This window comes from Hemitrygon akajei, unplaced genomic scaffold, assembly GCF_048418815.1.
Source record: "Hemitrygon akajei unplaced genomic scaffold, sHemAka1.3 Scf000074, whole genome shotgun sequence".
NCBI classification, from domain to species: Eukaryota; Metazoa; Chordata; class Chondrichthyes; order Myliobatiformes; family Dasyatidae; genus Hemitrygon; species Hemitrygon akajei.
In genome coordinates, this window is record NW_027331960.1 from 634,222 (window position 1) to 655,948 (window position 21,727).

A 21,727-nucleotide genomic window follows, 5' to 3' on the forward strand; every position below is an offset into this window, starting at 1 on the left:
AATAGGATATCTGCCTTTGTTTAGCCGGGCACGGAACAGAATTCTCTGAAGGACTTAATAAAATATTACTAATGCCACCTGGTAAGAAGATTCACAAGGATGTTGTCGAAAGGCCTGAACTACAAGGACAGACTTCATTGGCTGGAACATTTCCTCCATCTGAAGCAAACAAAATTAAAGGGTAAAAAACATTAAAGGGATAGCTCAGGAAATTATAGGCCAGTGAGTCTTACTTCAGTGGTTGGTAAGTTGATGTAGAAAATCCTAAGGGGCAGGATTTATGAACATTTGAAGAATCATAATATGATTAGGAATAGTCAGTATGGCTTTGGCAAAGACCCATCTTGCCTTACGAGCCTGATTGAATATTTTGAGGTTGTGACTAAGCACGTTAATGAAGGTAATGAAGGTAGAACCATAGATGTAGTGTATATGGATTTCAGCAAGGCCTTTGATAAGGTACCCCATGCAAGGTTTATTGAGAAAGTATGGATTAAGGATTAAAAGGATTACAGGTTTCCTTGCTGCATAAACATCTGAATGTGCCTGGAATCCAATTTTCAGGTCACACTGACAAGAAACATCAGAACCAGAAGAATGGATTTCTCTTGAACAATGCTATTAGCTGTAAAATTATGAAATATCTCCCTCCCTTTTAGATAGGAAATTGGTGGACCATGGTGAGTGATATTAGGAGAAAGGGCTGACAGTTTGCCCATTGGAAGAGACCAAGAGTTGTACAGCACAGAAACAGGCCTTTCGTCCCCTCACATCTATGAGCACTGTAATGCCCGTATACAGTGATCCTGCTTTCCTGCATTAGTTACAAATATCTTTCTCTTTGAAATATCAGAAAGTACCTGAAATGCGATAGTCATAGAATATATAAACATATAAACAGGTATTGCAGCCCACCTAAACTTTCCTATTCTGCCTAGCCCTATCAACTGATGCTGCATTAGCGCCCTCCATAACCCTCTCACCCATGAATGTATCCAAATTGCCCTTAAATGTTGAAATCATGCCTGAATTCACCTATTCCACTGACAGTTTTCTTCACAATTTCACCACCCTCCGATTGAAGAAGAACTCCCTCATGCTCCCTTTACACATTGCAACTTCCACGCTTAATTTCCAGTTCTATCACACCCAACCTCAGTAGAAAAGTCTGCTTGCATTTACTCGAAGTCTGCGCTTCACAATATTGTGCACCTCAATCAATCTGCCATTTTCCCCCTATGCTCTGGGGAATACCGTACTAATTCATTCAATTTTCCCTATAGATCAGGTCCTCAGATTCAGGCATTCTACTTATAATTCTGTCTGCACTCTTGCAAACTCATTGATATCTCTCCTGTAGAAAGGTATTGCGAACTGAACACAATACCTAAAATTAAGCCTCAACAATTTCTTGTGCAACCTACAGACTCCTGCATTCAATACTTTAATTCATGAATGCTTATGTGTCAAAAGATCTCTTAAAATCCTTTTGTATCACTGATGGCATTATGGATCTATATTCCCAGATCTGTCTGTTTTCCCACAATTCTTGTGCCTTACCGCGCTCTCTATGAGTGCTACTAAGTTTCTCTTCCCAAGCAGCTCACAATCGTCAGCATTAAATTCCATCTGCCACAATTATCACTAGGACAACTCCCTTTGCGAGCTTTGATAACGTTTCCCGCTGTCCACTATGTACCAAATCTTGGTGTGATCCACAAATTTGCTTTGACAATCTTAACACATTATCATCCAGATTATTTGTACAGATCAGAAACAACAGCAGACCCAGCTCCAAATACCATACTACATTAAAAGCCACAAGTCTCCAGTGAGAGGGGCAAAATCTACCCCAGTGTCTGGCTTCTTCAGCAAGCCAATCTCTAATCCAATTTACTACCTCATCCTGAATGCTAAGTGATTCAACATTTTTGATCAACCTACCATACGGAACGCTGTCAAAGAACTTATTAAAGTGCACATAGACACTATCAACTGCCTTTCCTTCATCATGCTTCCTAGTAAAGTCATTGAAGAAATTTATAATCAGGTGGCCCCTCTACTTCCATGAGCAGAAAATTCCACAACTTCACATTTCTCTGGGAGAGGTAGATCCTCCTCTTCGCCACCCAAAATCAATTCCTCTGAATCTTGATTCTATGTCCCCAAGTAGTAATCCTACATACCAGTTCAACAACATTCCTGTCTCTATCTCATCTACCCATTTCACCATTTTGTATGCTTCTATAACACACCCTCTCATTCTTCCTAGTTTTAGCATGTATCAAATAGCACAGTAGGCCAGGAATACATCTACAGTGTGATGTCCTGCATCTATACATTGCGCTATTATGGACCAGGGTTGCTTATAAGGAGTGCAGTAGAAACATAGAAACAATGAAAACCTACAGCACAATGCAGGCCCTTCAGACCATAATGCTGTGCCAAACATTACCTATTTAGAAATTACCTGGGGTTACATATAGCCCCCTAGTTTTTGAAGCTCCAGGTACCTATCCAGGAGTCTCTTAAAAGACCCTATTGCAACTGTCGCTGGCAGCCCATTCCATGCACTCAGCACTCTCTGCGTTTAAAAAAAACCCTTACATCTCCTCTGTACCTACTTCCATGCACCTTAAAACTGCGCCCTCTCGTGTTGGCCATATCAGCCCTAAGAAAAAGCCTCTGACTATCTACACAATCAATGCCTATCATCATCTTATACACCTCTATCAGGTCACCTCTCATCCTCTGCCGCTTCAAGGCTGAATTCACTCAACCTGTTCCCATAAGGCATGCTCCCCAATCCAGGCATCGTCCTTGTAAATTTCTTCTCCACATTTTCAATAGTTTCCACATCCTTCCTGCAGTGAGGTGACCAGAACTGAGTATAATACTCCGTGGGGTCTTACCAGTGCCCTATATAACTGTAACACTACCTTTCTGCCATTGAACTGAATCAGATGGCTGATGAATGGTAATGCACCCTATGCCTTCAACAGAGTCAACCTTTAAATGGACTAAGATTGGAACCACAAGATCCATCTGATACTCCACACTGTCTAGATTCTTATCATTACTATATTCTGCTGTCAGATTAGACCTACGAAATTGAACCACCTTACATTTATCTGTGTTAAAATCCGTCTGCCACTTCCCAGCCCAGTTTGTATCCCATCGATATTCGTATTAACAGCCCTCCACACTATCCACAACATTCTCAACCATTGTTTCATCAGCAATTTACTAAGCTATCCCATCAGTTCTTCATTCAGGTCATTTATAAAAATCACGAAGAGAAGGTGTCCCTGGTTACCGAACTCCATGCATGATTGACATCCAGGTAAATAGTTTAGATGTAAATCGAGTTGCAAAGGGGAATGCATATTCTGCAAATGTTTGGAAGGTACAAAATTAGAAGGTACAGTGATATGGATCACCTGGTAAATTAGGTAAGTAAACGCCAGGTAGCATTTAATTCTGTGTGAGGTGATGAATTATGAAAAGTTGAAACGATAATAGACAGTGAGGAAAGCCTATGCAAAATTTGCCCTTCTTAACTGTGGCACAGAACACAAACTTGGAGGAACTTTTAGGAACATTAGATAGACCCTAGCTAGCATTGTGGGCACACTTCTGATGGTACACTTCATTATGGGTATGATTACATTGGAGACAGTCGCAAGGGTGATGCAGGGATCGATGGCTAGAACTTTCCCATTAACATTGAACATTCAGGCATGAAATTTAAGATTAATGTAAAATACTGAGAGATGTAGGTACAGCCACGGTCTTCTATTAGCCACAGAGTAGGGGTCAGAGGTTTTAAGAAGAGAGAGGAAGTGACATGTGAGGGACACTTCTTTCACCCAAATATAGGTGAAACGGGCTGCCAAGGAAGTAGTGGAAATTTGGACAAATAGAAAATATATCGTTCCTCTGGATGAAGAACAAATTCTTGCTCACACCCGTTCATAAACTCTTGCTGCTCTCCTGAGAACTCTCCCCTCTTTTTCGGCACATTTCTATATACCGTTATGTGTGATGAGAAAACCAGATGGAGATGGGGTCCAGAGTAGACCGCCCCCCCCCCCCACCCCGGGAACTATGCTGGTAATGAGAGAGAGAGAGATGAAGAACAGAGGGAGAGGCATCTGCTACAGATAAGAGAGCGAGAGAGAGAGAGAGAGAGAGAGAGAGAGAGAGAGAGAGAGAGAGAGAGAGAGAGAGAGAGAGAGAGAGAGAGAGAGAGACATGATTTATGTATTATGGTTTCTTCACTGATTATTTACCTTTTGCTGCAAGGACACTTCTTTGCTCGTTAACATTGCTGCTGAGACAGCAGGGATTGGCCAGTTTGAAGGATGGCTGATACCCCGTCAGGGGAGATAAAAGACGGGTCTGCTGAGACACCGGGAGACACGCCACGAGACACTGTAAGAGCGTTGTGCACCCACAGGAAGGTGGGGGCTTGGAGGACTGAATCAGGAGATTGGTCACAAAGCTCACAGTGTGATGGCAGGACCGGTGGGGGCTTGTGTGTGTGTCCACTCATGCCAGAGTGATGAGTCCACCACAGAAGAATGGTTTAGCTGAGAACAGAGGGGTCATAACCGAATGACCACGTCAGTGCAACAGAACAAGAAGACAACGGAAGGTTTGCCTGCTGCAGCTGTCTCTCTCTCTCTGGTCACAACAGCAGCTACCTCGACTTAAACTGAACTGAACTGAACTCTGCATTATCTTAAAACTGTTCATTTACCCCTAGACTTTGATAGAGCTTGGTTTTGATTCTTCTTTTTACACTTCTGTATTTATTACTGCTAACCTGTATTATATGTATATTTGCATTCTTGATACTGTATTACTTAGTTTACTAATAAACACCTTTCGTTACAGTAGCACCAGACTCCAACGTATCGTTCCATTTCTGCTGGTTTGGTAACCCGGTTATTCTGGCATTACAGCATTTTGAGGTTTGCATTTGTCTGGCACAGAAGCCATTGATAGTTTATACTGATCACAACCCATTGGTATTTTTGACTAACATGAAGAATAAAAATAGGTGGTTATTAAGTTGCAGTCTGTTGTTAGAAGAATTCAATATTAAAATACAACATGTAAAGGGGACTGACAATGTAATTGCTGATTGTTTATCCAGGAGTTAGATTTGAAAGTATATCTGTGTTACTCTTACCTTGACCAGCATCCAGAGCCCCAAACTCTGCCTTGTGCAGACCCGCCTCTGGTTTCTGACCCTGTTCTGTTGAACATCCAACTAATGGTTTCCCATTCTGCTTTCAGTCTTTAGAGGACAGTGGTGTTTTCCAGCAACCCTTTAGAAGCAGGCAAAATGACTCATAATGCGGAAATGAGCCGTGAATAAGGAGGTTAAATCCCAATGCTATTCTTCCACAGTGCAGAGATTTGAGGGCCAAAGAACACCTCAGACAGAACTGCAGTCAGCTCGACTGCTTCAGTCTGCAGGAAATTCAAGGGAATCCTCTTCACCCACAGAATGGTGACTGTTTGAAAAACATCTCACAGGGAGAGCAAGCAGTGAACAACAGGGGAGGAATTAAAAGGCCTGTTGAGGAACTGAATCACTTACAGGATCCAGCCAGCCTGAGTAGACTGTCTACTGTACACTAGTTGTGTTATAAATTTACTAAGTACCAGAGACAGAGTTTAAAATACAACTGATTTATTTGTCTCAGATCCAGAATATTAAACATCAGTCCCATTAAAGGTGAATGTACAGCAGAAGAAACCCCTCCCATGCCCAGTGACCAGGGTGCAGAACTGGGTGTGAGGAGCAGCAGCAAAAATTGCAGAGTTCAGCACCAACAGTCACTCTCGAAATTGCATTCAGCAACGGTGATGGACAAATATCCAGCATGCAGCTTATTGAAACTTTCTCCCCAGTGTGAACCCGGTAGTGTGTCACAAGGTTAGATTACTGAGTGAATCCCTTCCCACATTCACAGCAGGTGAACGGCCTCTCCACAGTGTGAACTCAATGATGCACATTTGGTTGAATTGGCTGAGAGAATCTCTTCCTGAAGTCTGAGCAGGAAATCGGTCTCTACCTAGTGTGAACTCGCTGGTGTTTCAGTAGATTGGATGACCGAGTGAATCCCTTCCCACAGTCTGAGCAAGTGAATGGCCTCTCCCCAGTATGAACTGACTGGTGGGCAAGTAGTTCGGATGACCGAGTGAATCCTTTCCCACACTCTGAGCAGGTGAACGGCTTCTCCCCAGTGTGAAGTCGCTGGTGTCTCCGTAGGTGGGATGACTGAGTGAATCCTTTCCCACAGTCTGAGCAGGTGAATGGCCTCTCCCCAGTGTGAACTGGCTGATGTGCCTTCAGTTGAGATGAGTGAGAGAATCCCTTCCCACAGTCTGAGCAGGTGAATGGCCATTTCCCTGTGTGAGTTGACTGGTGTGTCTGTAGGTGAGATGACTGACTGAATCTCTTTCCACAGTCTGAGCAGGTAAACCGCTTCTCCCCAGTGTGAACTTGATGGTGTCTCTGTAGTTGGGATGATCCAGTGAATCCTTTGCCACACTGTGAGCAGGTGAACGGCCTTTCCCCAGTGTGAACTCTCTGATGTACCTTCAGATAGGATGAGCAAGTGAATCGCTTCCCACAGTCCGAGCAGGTGAATGGCCTCACCCCAGTGTGAACTCGCTGATGTACCTTCAGTTGGGATGTGCAAGTGAATCCCTTCCCACAGTCCGAGCAGGTGAATGGTCTCTCCCCAGTGTGAACTCGCTGATGTACCTTCAGTTGGGATGAGCAAGTGAATCCCTTCCCACAGTCCGAGCAGGAGAACGGCCGCTTCCCAGTGTGAACTCGCTGGTGTGCCTTATGTGTGGATGACTGAGTGAATCCTTTCCCACAGTCTGAGCAGGTGAATGGCCACTCCCCAGTATGAACTGACTGGTGTGCAATTAGGTCAGATGACCGACTGAATGCCTTCCCGCAGTCTGAGCAGGTGAACAGCCTCTCGTCAGTGTGAATTTTCTGATGTACCTTCAGTTGTGATGACCGAGTGAATCCCTTCCCACAGTCGGAGCAGGTGAACGGCCTCTCTCCGGTGTGAACTGACTGGTGTGCCTTCAGTTCAGATGAGCGAGTGAATCCCTTCCCACAGTCTGAGCAAGTGAACGGACTCTCTCCAGTGTGAACTGACTGGTGTGCAAGTAGGTCGGATGACCGAATGAATCCCTTCCCACAGTCTGAGCAGGTGAACAGCCTCTCCCCAGTGTGAACTCGCTGATGTACCTTTAGGGTCGATGACCGAATGAATCCCTTCCCACACTCTGAGCAGGTGAATGTCCTCTCCCTGGTGTGAACTCGCTGATGTGCCTTTAAGGTGGATGACCAAATGAATCCCTTCCCACAGTCTGAGCAGGTGAACGGCCATTTCCCTGTGTGGGCTGACTGGTGTCTCAGTAGGTGAGATGACCGATTGAATCCCTTCCCACAGTCTGAGCAGGTGAACGGCCATTTCCCTGTGTGAGCTGACTGGTGTGTCTGTAGGTGAGATGACCGATTGAATCCCTTCCCACAGTGTGAACAGCTGAACCGCCACTTCCCAGTGTGAACGGACTGGTGTCTCTGGAGGGAGGATGATTCAATGAATCCCTTCCCACAGTCTGAGCAGATAAATGGCCTCTCTCTGGTGTGAACTGACTGGTGTCTCAGTAGCTGAGATGACAAAGTGAATCCCTTCCCACAGACTGAGCAAGTGAATGGCCTCACCCCCGAGTGAAATTTCTGATGTAGCTTCAGTTCAGATGAGCAAGTGAATCCCTTCCCACAGTCTGAGCAGGTGAACGGCCTCTCCCCAGTGTGAACTGACTGGTGTCTCTGTAGGTGAGATGACTGAGTGAATCGCTTCCCACACACTGAGCAGGTAAACGGCCTCTGTCCAGTGTGAACTCGCTGATGTAACTTCAGTTTAGATGAACAAGTGAATCCCTTCCCACAGTCCGAGCAGGTGAACGGCCACTCCCCGGTGTAAACTCGCTGGTGAGCCATTTGGTCAGATGATCGGGTGAATCCTCCCCCACAAAATCAGCAGATGATCAGCCTGTGCCCAGTGTGAATTGACTGGTGTGTCCACAAGTGGGAAGATCAACTGAATCCCTTCTCACAAACAGAACAGGTGAATGGCCTTGTTCAGTGTGAACTTGCTGATGTACCTTCAGTTGAAATGACCAACTGAATCCAGTCCCACTGTCTAAGCAGATGAAGGGGTTCCCCCTTTGTAAAATGATGGGTGATCCAGTCAGTCAGATGATTGAGTGAACCAGGTGAATGGCCTCTCGCCAGTGTGAATTCTCTGATGTACCTTCAGTTGTGATGACTGAGTGAATCCCTTGCTCCACTTCTTAAGTATCTGGGCAGAGACAGCAAAACTGGTGTGTCGTGTTTGAGATTCCCATAGACAAATTTCTTGTCATTTTTAACCTGTAAAAAGATTTACAAAATCCATCAGTGGGTGAAGGTCAACATTTCAGATGAGATCACTTGAGTTGCCAAGGTGTGATCTGGCATCACACTGTTACAGTGATGTTCAACACATGTCGGAGAAGTCATCTTCTAACTGGGCACAGTGCTAGTATCTGGAATGACCATCAAATTCTCTGATGCTCCTCCTGTCTCTATAAGAATGGGGCTTTTCTGCCATCTCCAATCTGTGACCTGGCTCAGTTTGACTCTCTAAATTGGTATTATTCCCAATTCCCACTGAGCTGCATGGGTGCCTGGCCCCACAGTAACTGAAAAACTCTCACAGAAATAGCCGGCAGTGCATTCCATGCACCCACCACTCTCTGTGTAAAAAACCAACCCCTGACATCCTCATGGTATCTATTTCCAAACAGCTTAAAACTACGCCCTCTCGTTTTAGCTGTTTCAACACTGGGAAAAACCTCTGGCTATCCGCACGCTTAATGCCCCTCATCATCTTATACTTCTAAAACATGCTCTAAACATTAACAAGGAAATTATACATTGCTTTGAGGATTTGCTGGAATTATATGAGTATAGATAGGGTAAAGGCAAGCAGCTTTTTCCACTGAGATTATGTGGGTTGGTCATGGGTAAGTAGGGAAGGTGAAAATTTAATGGAAACATTTGGAAAAGCTCTTTACTGAAATGGTCATGAGTGTGTGGAATGAGATGCCAGCACAAGTGGTGAACATGAGCACGGTTTCACCATTTCAAAGAAGTTTGGATGGGAGCCTGGATGGTAGGGGTATGGAGCGCAATAGTCACAGTGGCAGGCAGTTGCATTAGACAGCTTAAATGTTTTTTCAGCAAATAGCCAAATAGCCTGTTTCCATACTGAACTTTCCATGTTTCTATGACAGAGAAGCTAGACAAACTTGTTTGGACTGGAAAAGGTAGGAGTGACAACGGAGCAGCAATGACTGGAATTTCTGGGAGCAACTCGGGAGCTGAGTTATCGATACATCCCAAAGAAGTGGAAGCATTTGAAAGGCAGAAGGACACAATTGTGGCTAAAATGAGAAGCCAAAGCATAAATAAAAGCCAAAGAGAGGGCAAACAAAAGAGCAAAAACTATTGAGAAGCATTTAGAAACCAACAGAAGATGACTAAATAACAAGTCAGATGAGCTCAGTGCGTGGAATCATGATATTGTAGTCATTAATGAGTCTTGTTAGCACCCAACTGTCTGAAGCATTTAGAGCAACAAAATATCCAGGGCCTCAATATCTCTTGAAAATCAAGATACTCTGCACCAGGTACCTTTCAGCTTTTATTTTGGCAGGCACATACAAACTCCACACCCTCAAAATTTCACTTCTGAAGGCCTCCCACTTACCAAGTACTCCTTTGCCAGAAAACAGCCTGTCCCAAACCACACTTGTCAGATCCTTTCTGATATCATCAAAATTGACCTTTCTCCTATTTAGAATCTCAACCCGTGGTCCAGACCTCTCTTTTTCCATCTTTATTTTCAATTTCATGGCATTATGATCACTAATTTCTGTCACCAGCCCTGGATCATTTCCTAATAGCTTGTTGCACACTTCTAATTTGGGAATTCTATGTATTGATTAAGGGCACATTTGACAAACTCTATCCCATCTGGTCCTTTTACAGTATGGGAGTCCCAGTCAATATACGGAAGTTAAAATTTACTGGATCAACCTTTGTCTCTTGGCATGGCCATATTTCATAATCATAATTTCAGTATCATAATTCTCCGTCCTGAGCACATCTGGCTTTCCTACGATGCTTCTTGCATTGTGATATACACAGCTCAGCACATTCATCGCACCGTGCTCAACCATTTGATTGCTGACTCTATCTGTGGTCTGAACAACATCTGACTGGTGTCAAGAAAACAACCTCTCCCTCATTGTCACAAAAACAAGGGAACTGATTGTGAGGACAGGAGGAATGGATACAGGTTAACCCCTTTTGACATCAATGGATCTGGGGTTGAGAGGGTGAACAGCTTTAAGATCCTCGGCATAAACATCAGCAAGGATCTCACATGGTCTGTACATACCAGCTGTGTTGTGAAAAGAGCACAGCAGCATTTCCTTCACCTCAGACAGTTGAAGAAGTTTGGGATGGAGCCCCAAATCCTCAGAACTTTCTACAGAAACACAATTGAGAGCATCCTGACTGGCTGCATCACTGCCTGGTATGGGAACTGTACTTCCCTTAATCACAGGAACCTGCAGAGAGTGGTGCGGACATCCCAGCACATCTGCAGATGTGAACTTCCCACTTTTCAGGACATTTAAAGAGACAGGTGTGTAAAAAGGGCCCAAAGGATACTGGGGACCCAATTCACCACAACCACAAACTGCCCTGCTGCTCCCATCCAGGGAACAGTAACATAGCAAAAGACCAGCTGACTCTTGGACATCATCTTCCACCAGGCCATCAGACTGATTAATTCATGCTGATACAATGCATTTTTATGTTATATTGACTGTCCTATGTACAAACTATTTATTTTAAATTCCTATAAATTACACAATGCACATTTACTTAATCCCCTCTTGTCCTGTTCCCCTAACTAATGAATCCCCGATCATCCCTTTGACTCTCCTGTGAAAGGTAATCCTACCAACAGTTTCTAAAGTGGTCCACCTGCCGTTGTGCGAGATAGCAACAAGAGTACTCTGCAATGTTTATTTAACCTCATTCCCCTTACTGACTCTCAGCCAGTTTCCTGTGTCCTGCACCTTGGGTGTAACTCACCTCTTTTCATGTCATATCTATCACCACCTCCAACTCCTGGATGATCTGGAATTCATCCATTTCCAGTTCCAACTCCTTAAAGTGCAGGTTTACAAACTGCAGCAGGATGCACATCTTGTAGGCGAGGGCATCAGGGACACTGGAGGTCTCCCCACCTTCCCACCAATGTCCCCTCTAATTTGTAATGACCAGTGTGCACATAAATCTTGTACAGTGCTTTTTTTTTTAACCCAGTGACAACATGTGCACGGTGAATTTTATATAGAGAGGTATTCATTTTAACAGCTAGCAAATCACTGTTGATAAGAACTTCGATCTCCGACTGGTTCGATCCAGTTCATCTGCACTCTGACACAACCTCTGTAGCAGGCCTGTAATGGGGAATAAAGGATTTTATCTCCAGAGCTTTTGGACATTGTCCATCTGTGGTTTCCTTGCTAAATTACACTTTAAAAGTCAGATTTCCAAATATCAGTCCACTTCTTCCCACTTGTAAATTCTCCAGCAATATTTGCATTGCCACAATACAGGCAGGTAACACCAGTTTCTGTATTGGACATAAATGTTTCCGCTGAGCCCTCATGAGGAATTGAGAATATAAAGAAAAAGAAAATCATTTTGAACCTATGTAACCTCTGGCTATAAGAATAATTGAGACTGAAAAGGAATTTTTGAACTCTCTTCAACAGTTAGCTAAGACAGGCTCATTACCGGTTCTCTGCAGCTTGCAGAGAGACACACTGAGAGCTGATAACATTATACATTGTACCCTCGTTAGTTGATAACATTATAGATATTGTACCCTCGTTTGAGTAAAGGGAGGAGGGCTTGACGATAAGGAAAGGGATCAACATCTGTCTGTAATTAAGTCAGGGCCTTGCAAAGGGAATAACTGATGACTGGACAGTACACCCATCTGTAATTAAAACCTTAATTTAGAGAACGCTCTTATCTACTGTTAGGGTTAATGTTAGGGTTAATTCGAGACTGCCACTACAGGTCAGGAGTGGCTCGCGTGATATTAGGAGACAGGAGTACAAGGGAGGGAGGAAGCGAAACTGGGGATTCCGCTACACCGAAACTGCTAGTGTCACGCGATTCAGTAAACAAAAGAAACAGGTAACTCGTGGGTGAATGGCATCGGGCCAATAAGGGGGACACAAGTGCCCGATATTACCTAATATGTACAACAAAGTTCGGCCTTACCAAATATGTGTAGCGAGGGGTTGGAATGGGGAAAAGGGGTATAAATAAGAGAAGAATGTAAGGGGAAGGCAGAACGCGCCTTCTCCAGCGATGTTGTGTACTCGCTGTGCCAGTTACAATTCTGCAATAAAGCCAAGTTTTGCTATATTCCGGTGTTGGTTGTCTCTCTTCCTAAATGAACACAGGGCAGAATTTCAAGCCCAACATCTACGTAATAAAGTTTTGCACCAACAGACTCGGTGGGCGTACCAGTTCATATACCATCCTGCAATAGTAATGTCTGGGGTTACTATGTATAAATGTCTGGGTTCATGTATAAATACACGACTGTAACCTGACTAAGTCAGTCCACTTGTCAGATGGTGGCGGTGCTTACGTGCCTTCCCTTTGACAACTGGGTCTCAAACTCCTACAGGAGAATGCACAATAAACTGTGGTGATGATAAGAAGCTGGTCTCCTGAGTTTTATTCAGATTCAACTTTAACATTTAGCGTCACCAACAGGATCCCAATATAGGGAGTGCCAAGCAGACGGGCTGAGTAAGCGGCTGGACCACTCTGGGGACTGCAGAGACCGACTGGGCGCCCAATAGATATTTTATCTTTTGTCGTTCTCCGTTAGTTCCTTTGGAGGAATGGTCCCTCGCCCAAGGCTGTTCGCATACCTTGATGAGATCGAGAAAGAATCTGTCGGGAGACTTGTATAAGGTAGGCAAAATTTTACTAAGTGGGCTGGAGGCAGATGTGCTGGGTAAATTTATTACGTGGGCAGGAGGTACCAGCAGGGTATATTACTTGGAGAACATGGGTCAATTGCAGTCGATTACTTTGAATGGTCCAGGAGCAGCCCTACACAATATGAGTGAGAGTTTTCCAGACAAGGAAAAAGATTTGCGCATGTTGAGTACAGCGCTGAATAAGAAATTGGGGAACAAAATGTGGCCACTGGGGAGGAACCAGGGATATTACCTCATGAAAACAAGCAGTAAATTTGATATGGAGAAAGAAATGTGGAAAGAAGTGGAAATTGTTGAAAAGGGATTTGAAGAAAAAGGCAGAAGTAAAGTGGAACAATATATTATTAGCAAGTTGGAGGGATAATGCATGTGAGAAAGGGATACAATTATGTATAAGGGATACAATTAAATAGGAACGCCAAAGGTTGGGAGACGCTAACAGTGGAACGTGAATGGCTGGATGGGAGCCACAAACGAGAGCAGGGAAAACAACGTAATCAAACCAAGGCCGGCCTAGATAGGAGAGCAGGGCAGGAACGTCAGTCTGAAGTTCGAACTGATAAGTGAAACAAGGGATCCCGAACCCATGTCTGGCATACCGACCCTGTTTGAGGACAGTCACCGTGATGAGGAGTGGGCACCCACCGTACCCCCCCCCCCACCCACCTCAGACACGGAGACGGCTTGGGTAAAACAGCGGTGGCAGGGAATGGGAGGTCCCTATACCCTGAGATCCAGAAAGGGAATACCGAGAATTATTCCAAGACAGGGAGGGAAGAATCCAATAAAACCCCAGTTAATGGCTCCACAAAGACAATTGCCCACCCGAATGCTGCCCAATCCATGAGCAGGAGGAGGGACAGCCCTCAGTGATTCCTGTGTATGCACCCTGGAAGCCTCCAGAAATGATAATGATCATGAATCAGGTCCCGGATAGAAAAGAAAAACCAGCACAGTTTGCTCAGTGTGTCCGCAGTACTGTACAAATGTTTAATGTGACCCCGCAAGATTTATTCGGTCTCTGCTGCACGATTCTCTCAGCTGCTGAGGGGTGGAAATGGAAGGCAGAATTGAGATACCAAACCTGTCAGGAGTTACAGGCAGGAAACCATAATGAGAATGAACAGACAGACCATTTCATTCAAGCCTTGGAAAGGGCTCTCCAGCAACCTGTAAACATCACTAAAGCACTTGAATGCAAACCAAAGCCTGGGATATTGAGACCAGACTATTGGGAGAGATTTGAGGCCTGCTATGGCCCTTGTGCAGGAGACCATGCCTTTAAAGATGGGAATCTGTACCCCAGGTTTAATGACTTACTGCTCCAATGCTTACCAACTAGGTTAGCCAACATGATTAAAACAAATTAAATGGATTGGCCTGACAATGACCGAAATCGAATGTGACGAGCTTTGACATATTATTGTGACCGGGCTTTCGAATCCCGATCAACCCTGAAGGGAACTGATACTAAAAGTGAATATGTTCAGCAGGAAGAAGGACGCGAGTTATATCTGGGGATCAGAAATGGGAACAAAAACCTACCAAGGGACAGGTGGGGACAATGACCCGTTTAGAAATTGACTAGCCAGGATGCTTCCTACTGTGAGTACCACCTCTCAGGAAGAGCTTAATGTAATATTGCAGGTTGCTGGAATTCCAATTCTATTTATGATTGATATGGGGGCAATCACAAACACTCTCGATCAGGAAATAGTATCGGAAAAGGGATTCCAGCTATCAGATACTACAATCAGTCTGTTTGGGTTTGAATGAACGGAATGTACGTATTCACGTACCCAGCCACTGCAGATGGAATTCCAGGGGAACCACTGTGAGGTTTCATTTACAGTCACCACCAGTCAGGGGTGTAATCTAGCAGATAGAGACTTGCTCTGTCCATTGGAAGTCAAGATTCTATGCACGGACAAGGGTATCACCCTGGGACTAGTGAACAACTGACAGCTTCCCCAGTTACCGACCTCCCTCCCCCCCCCCCCCCCCGCGGCGGACACAATCTGGACTCCATTGCGATTTCACCCCTTCTGACAGAGGCTGACACTCATGTGACTCTGTGCTATGACCCTCCGAGGTGCTCAACTGAGGAAAGCCAGTATTATGCACCCCTCGAGGGACAGAAGTTCCCAGTCATGGTGATTGGAGAGGTTAAAGGAAGAGAGGGCAGTGCATTATTGGCCGAAGTTCCAGATTTCCTTTGGGGACAGAGAGGACAGGTGGTTCATACCACCGTTAGGGTTTGCCTTGGGGTCAAGCCAAAGAGCCTGGGTTCCTTACCTACAACTTGACGAAACAAGCCTCCAGCACCAAGGGAGAATGGCAAGACTTGGCCACGGGCCAACTCCGATATTGGAAGGAGTCTGAGGTGAAGATTGGACATCTGGTAAGACATTCTTTTAATATTGACCGAACCTAAGACATTGTACTCCATCTCTTTGCAATTTTAGCCATGAAGTCGGCCGCACCAACTGTCCCCTGTCCGGATCACCGTGAAAGAAGGACAGTCTCTCCCATCCATTTCACAATACCCCCTCAAGCTGGAGGCAATGTTTTATGAGGATGGAAGCCCTTTTGTGGATCCAGAAGGAAACAATATTCTGGCTATGCGATAGTGATGGACAGTGAAGTAATTGAGCAGGCCTCTTTTGAAGCAGCTGTCTTGCCCAGAAGGCTGAGCTGTTTGCTCTGACTTGTGCCTGGATCCTAGCAACAGAGAAAAGTGTGAACATTTACACAGACTCCCGTTATGCATTTGGAGTTGTACATGACTACGGGGCTTTGGAGATTCCTGACTTCCTCTGGCCACCCCATTAATAATGTTACCTTGGTGAACAACTTACTCACTGCTCTACAGCTACCTCGAGTTTTGGCAATTATTAAATGTGCGGCCCACACCCGCATGGCCAACCAGATCAATAAAGGCCTTTAGCAGATTAGACAGTGAAAAGTGCGGCACAATCCTCGGTAGGTCTGTTCCTCTCGGGTTCCCGTCAAGCAGCCTTCCGTGACTTCAGCAGAACGGGTTTGCCAGACATGCAGGACGTACGTACTTTTCAGGGGGACGCCTCTGAGGAGGAGCGCAAACTGTGGTCCCAGATGGGGTGCCAGAAAGACCCCGACCGGGGTTTTTGGATCACCCCAGCGGGACAGGTTTGCGTTCTTACACAGTATTTACCAATATTGGTCGATTATATACAGAATTGTACACACCTGGGAAAGGAGTGAATGGTTGGTAAACTGTACCCTGCACACTGGGTACGACTCCCTTGACAGGTGGACCTTTTTCATGTCTACAAGTTGATTTTATCGAATTGCCTAGAGTACATTGCTATAGATACTGCTTAGTTATTATAGATGTGTTTAGTAGATGGATTGAAGCTATTCCAACTACCAATAATACTGTTATGAATGTTGTGAAGGTATTATTACAGGAAATAACTCCTAGGTACTCCCAGGTACGGCCTGCCAGAGATGCTGAGCTCTGACAATGGCCCACACTTTGTGGTGAAAGTAAACAAAGGGGTATGTAACAAACTAGCTATCAAGCAACAGTTCCCCTGTGTACACCACCCATGGGCCGCTGGCATAGTCGAAAGAACCAAAGGTATTCTGAGGAGCAAATTGGCCAAACTAGCAGTGGAGACTGGACTCACTTGGTTGAAGGTCCTACCATTAGCCCTGTTCTACATGAGGGTTACCCCACAGGGGAAAACAGTGTTGTCATCAGATGAAATGATTCATGGACGGCCCATGAGGACACCCCGTGGACCAAGACCTTGTATACCATTGTTCCCAGAAAGTCTACCAGCAAAATCAGATATGCATACCCTAGGGCAAAGAGATGGGGAAATATATATGCCAACTAACCAAAATTTTCCAAGCATTACATTCACAGATTCAACAGGCTTACAAGGAAGAAAACTACCCCGCGGAGAGGAGTGACTATCCCACCCTAGAACCTGGGAATTTTGTCCTGATTAAGAACTGGGATCGAGAGAAACTTGGAAATTGGTGGAGAGGACCATATTAGGTGTCACTGACCACTCCCATGGCTGTGAAAATGAAGGGGCAATCTCGGTGGATACATTGAACAGACTACAAATGTGTTACTGTAGGAACTGAGTAGTTGGGCTCTCTCGGACTAAAGTAAAATGTATTGGTTGATAGTAGAGTGATGAACCCCTAGGTTTCTTGCCATGGACTGTCCCTTTAAGAGAGAGTGCCTGAGTGACATCAGCCGCCGGTTTTCTCGGCTCCTGTTTGATTCTTACTGAGAGAGAGGCAGGGGTGGAACTATTTGACTCTGCAGCGTGCTTACACTTGCTCACAGCTTGTGTTTACATAGCTCGCAGTTTGCTTTATTTAAGCAAGGACAGTCAGAGACAGACAGTCAGATGGAGAGAAAGAAAGAAGATGGAAGGTTCAAAACAAAGAACCTAGTGGCGAAAGATCACTGTTTGCAGTTTCCTGTGCCCACAAGGGTGGGTTGATTATTCATCCAGCATACACCGAATTTTGTCCTGATTAAGAACTGGAATCAAGAGAAATTTTGTTTGATCCATAGGAGTGGATCTGTTGGTTTGGGAGCATCCTGTGAAGACCGCTTGTGCTAACCCTTGCCTGGGGGTCGTAATTCACTTGCAGAGGGTACCCCGTGAAAAATCACTGTTGGTGATAATTCCTATAATCCATATGTGGATTTTGTTGGGAGTATCCCGTGGCTACCACATTTGTTAACTCTTGGCTGGATTCGGGTGTGTTACGTGGTAACCACTTGTGAGAAGGGATACTCTGTTGAAATCACTGTCAGTAATACTTTGTGCATTGGATCTGGATTGGCAGTACGCTGTGGAATCTACCTGTATGTTAACCCTTGGTAGTTCCCTTTGAAGACGGTACCCCTGTGATAAGCTACTTTTGGTGATAATTCGTATGTGGATTTGGATTGATGACAGATATGACCTAAAGCGAATGTTATCCTGTTTTACCACCGTGGAATTTGTGGAATTTGACATAATTAACTCCTCTCGAATTTCACCCTGGATTACAAATATCTCTCTCTCATCATTTATTCCAAGGATGAACTGAACTTTCATACTTCACCATCTCAAGTCTTTAAGCTTGATATTCCCTGAGCTCAATGGTTTGTGAGTAAAATTTACACAGATGTTTACTCATAACACTTAACTTTTGCTTGTCTTGCTTAAGTTGTTATATTATAAGTAGATACAAATAAAGATATTGGTGTTAACATCAAAACCAGACTTCAGGTGTGGTCTATTGCTGCTGGTCCATTTAAACCGTTACGGGTACGTAACAGTGGTGTTCGTGTTTATGTCTTTGAGAGGGCTCACCCCAGCATCCGGGGTCCCCATGTTAACAGCTTTCTGTCTCACTGTCACACCTATGCCAAACAGGTAGAACTAGGGACCTGCTAAGTTTGCGCCAAAATTCCGCAGCATGGTAAAACTACAATTCTAATTTCAGTAATCCCGCTCAACCAGAGTGAGGAACTCTCAGCCTGGGCTTTCTCAAATAACACCCGGGGAAGTGAGGTGAGGAACTGTGGTCTTGTCAGAGATGACTGTGGCTGTCAGTGTTTAGAGAGATGGTATCTCAGGCCCCCACCAAACGGAACTTCCTATACTGGGAAGCATGCAAACTGGCCATCCTTGCAAGTGCCCAGCAGCAGAGAGGAACAACTGAGACTGAGTGATTTTGGATGATCACTTTTCTCTCCTATGGAGTAGCCAGGAATTTACGAGAGATAATCAATTTGGCTACAGCACTTGAGGAGCTGGCCACAATACTGTAGGGGCCCTGACAGAAACACAGGCCCAAGTAACAGAAATATCCACTGAAATGATTGCAATCCAGCAAACACTCCTACAGAATCGTATGGCTTTAGATTTTATCCCAGCTGAGAAAGGGGGAACCTGTGTTATTATTGACACAGAATGCTGCACCTATATCCCTGATGAGTCTACTAACATTACATCCCTCTCCAAGCACACTGCCAGGGAGATTGACAGCATCAAGAAAGTAGGGTAGGATTTACACAGGTTCACCGAAGGGTCGAAATGGTAGTATTTGAAGGCCTGTTTGGTAATATGTGAGGCATGATATTGCATTATGGCTTAATAGTTGTACATATCATTGTTATAATTACTGTTGTACACTGTTTTTATCCATTGATAAGTCAATGCTGTACACAGTTGCTTTCTCTGTAAAAAAAAATTACTGCTTTGTTGATCATGTAATGATCAAAAGGAGGGAGTGGTAAAGTATGTAAGAGGGTTAACACTTCCTTAAACAATAGCCGCCTGTTCTTCTGAAAGAAATTGCTGATGATTAGCCAATGTACTAAGCCATGCTGAGCCATATTTCTTCTTGAGGGTAGCTAGCTAGGGTTTCTGGATGTTTATCTGAATTGTGCACTCATGCGTAGAGATAGGACAGCTTCAGTCTGTTCTGTGTGTGTAAGCCATTATGACTATTTTGTAATTTATCTTAAGGGGCTGGAATATAGTAAATAACTTTGGCTCCAGCCTGCCCTGTGGGGGGGGGGGGGGTATCTGGACAGATATATCTGTGGTGTAAGGGGAATTGTTAATCTGTTTGTGGAATGGGCGGGAACAGTCAAAGACTGTTCCTGTTTGAGCGACTAACTGAGTAAGCCCCAGGTGCTTGGATTAAAGAGTTTGTATTTATACGGTCTCTGAGTGACTTTTTCCAGATTCGACTTCCACAGAATAGGCGAGGTTTTAAAGGACTGGGCTGCTGGAAGCACATTACCAGACCTGGAGTGATTGCAACTGGATCTGACAGAGGCATAACTGGTTCCTCTGGGCACATTCAGTCTCACTCCAACAATTTCCTACCTTCCTTTTACAGGTATGTAATGTCTAAAGGACCAGTGTTTGAGTAAATGAGACTCACCAAACTTTCTCCTGACTGAATCACTGGATTCTCTGAGTCAGATGGGTTCTCTCCAGTTGATGCTCTCAATCCTCGGGCAGGTTCACTTGTTGATGTTCCACTGTCTTCAGTTGTGGTTTGCTTCCATTCCACAAATCTCCAATAAATTCCAATAAATCTCTCACCCCAGGTCTAACTTTACCATGAAAGATAATGAAGCACATTGACAACAGAAAGGAGAACCAAACATTTCTGCTTAATGTTACTAAGAGCAAAACTCACTGAAATTTAAATGTTAGAGGCAGATATAATGATCTCAGTGAACAATCTTTTATTGTCCCTCACACGTCACAAAACGATATGGGATAAGAAGGAGCCATCATTCAGTCATGGTAAGACATAAGAAACAGATACAGAATTAGGTGATTCGATCAATCTGGTCTGCCCCACCACTCAGCCATGGCTGATTTTTTATTCCAACACCATATTCCTGCCTTCCTCCTGCAACCCTGAAGGTACTTAGCAATCATCAATATATTAATCTGTCATAAACATACTCAAATGGCAGCCTCAACCAACCTCTGCGGCAACAAATTCCACAGATCAGACATCCTTTGGCTGAAGAAATTTTCTCACCTCAATTTTAAAGGGAAGCATCTTTATTCTGAGACAGTGCTGTCAGATCACAGACTCTCCGTCTAATGGAAACATCCTCTCCATGTCCACTGTATCCAGGCTTTTCAGCATTCGGTAGGTTTACTTAACCATACACCCTTCCAGCGCCCCCACCGACCCTCTGAACTCCATTGAGCACAGGTCCAGAACCATCAAATGCTCCTCATACATAAAGCCGATCGTTCCTGAGATTATTCTTGTAAACATTGTTAGCAACACTCCACGTGATCGTGTGTCACAAAGCGGGGGGGCGGGGCAGATCTGCGGCGCACAGCCTCACGTGACCTGTTGGCTGGACTCCCATTTCAGTTCTGCGGAAATAGGCAGCCTGGGCTCCTGGTTTGGATCGCTCAATGCAGATTCAGTGAAGCCGACACATTTCTGACCAGCCCAGATAACTGGGTACTAAATGAGTAATTGGCCCTCATTTCGGGGCTCAAGGCCAACATCGGATCTCCCCGCTCGGGATCGGACTCAATACTCACCGATGGGAAAGTGATATCTTCGGCCCGCAGACAGTGATCCCGAATCCGCAGAACGGCGCCCGCCTGGAGACTGTGAGCATGCGCAAAGTGATTGGTGCATCATCCGGAGGGCGGGGCCTCGGAAGCGACGCACAGATGCTGCCAATCTGTGGTTAAATGGGAAGGGAAAATGGGATCACGTGACTCCTCCTTCCCGCCCCCGGGCTGTGACTCCAGCTATCCATTGCTCTTTGGAAAGAAGCAAACTTGCCATTCACATCTCCTCTCACCCTAAATGTATTAGCCATTTCACCCCCAGGAAAAATATATCGTCTTTCCACTATTTATTCCTCTCGTAATCTTACAAAATGTCCATCCAGTCTCACCCCAGCCTGCGCCGCTCTGGAGTAAACAACACAAGTTTGTTCATTCTCTCGTTACAGCTCATGCCC

At 44.8% G+C, this 21,727-nt stretch overlaps 1 protein-coding gene and 1 long non-coding RNA gene across 2 annotated transcripts in view; one reads left to right on the top strand and one right to left on the bottom strand.

Moving 5' to 3' along the window:
- LOC140722306 (uncharacterized) overlaps positions 1 to 21,727 on the top strand; it is a 532,443-nt gene that overhangs the window by 339,323 nt on the left and 171,393 nt on the right. The window lies entirely within an intron of this gene.
- Positions 1 to 21,727, bottom strand: part of LOC140722301 (uncharacterized) — a 1,042,646-nt gene that overhangs the window by 6,731 nt on the left and 1,014,188 nt on the right. Inside the window, exon 2 of the long non-coding RNA XR_012097576.1 lies at positions 20,158 to 20,332. This is a non-coding gene — a long non-coding RNA (uncharacterized lncRNA). The remainder of the gene's footprint in view (positions 1 to 20,157; positions 20,333 to 21,727) is intronic.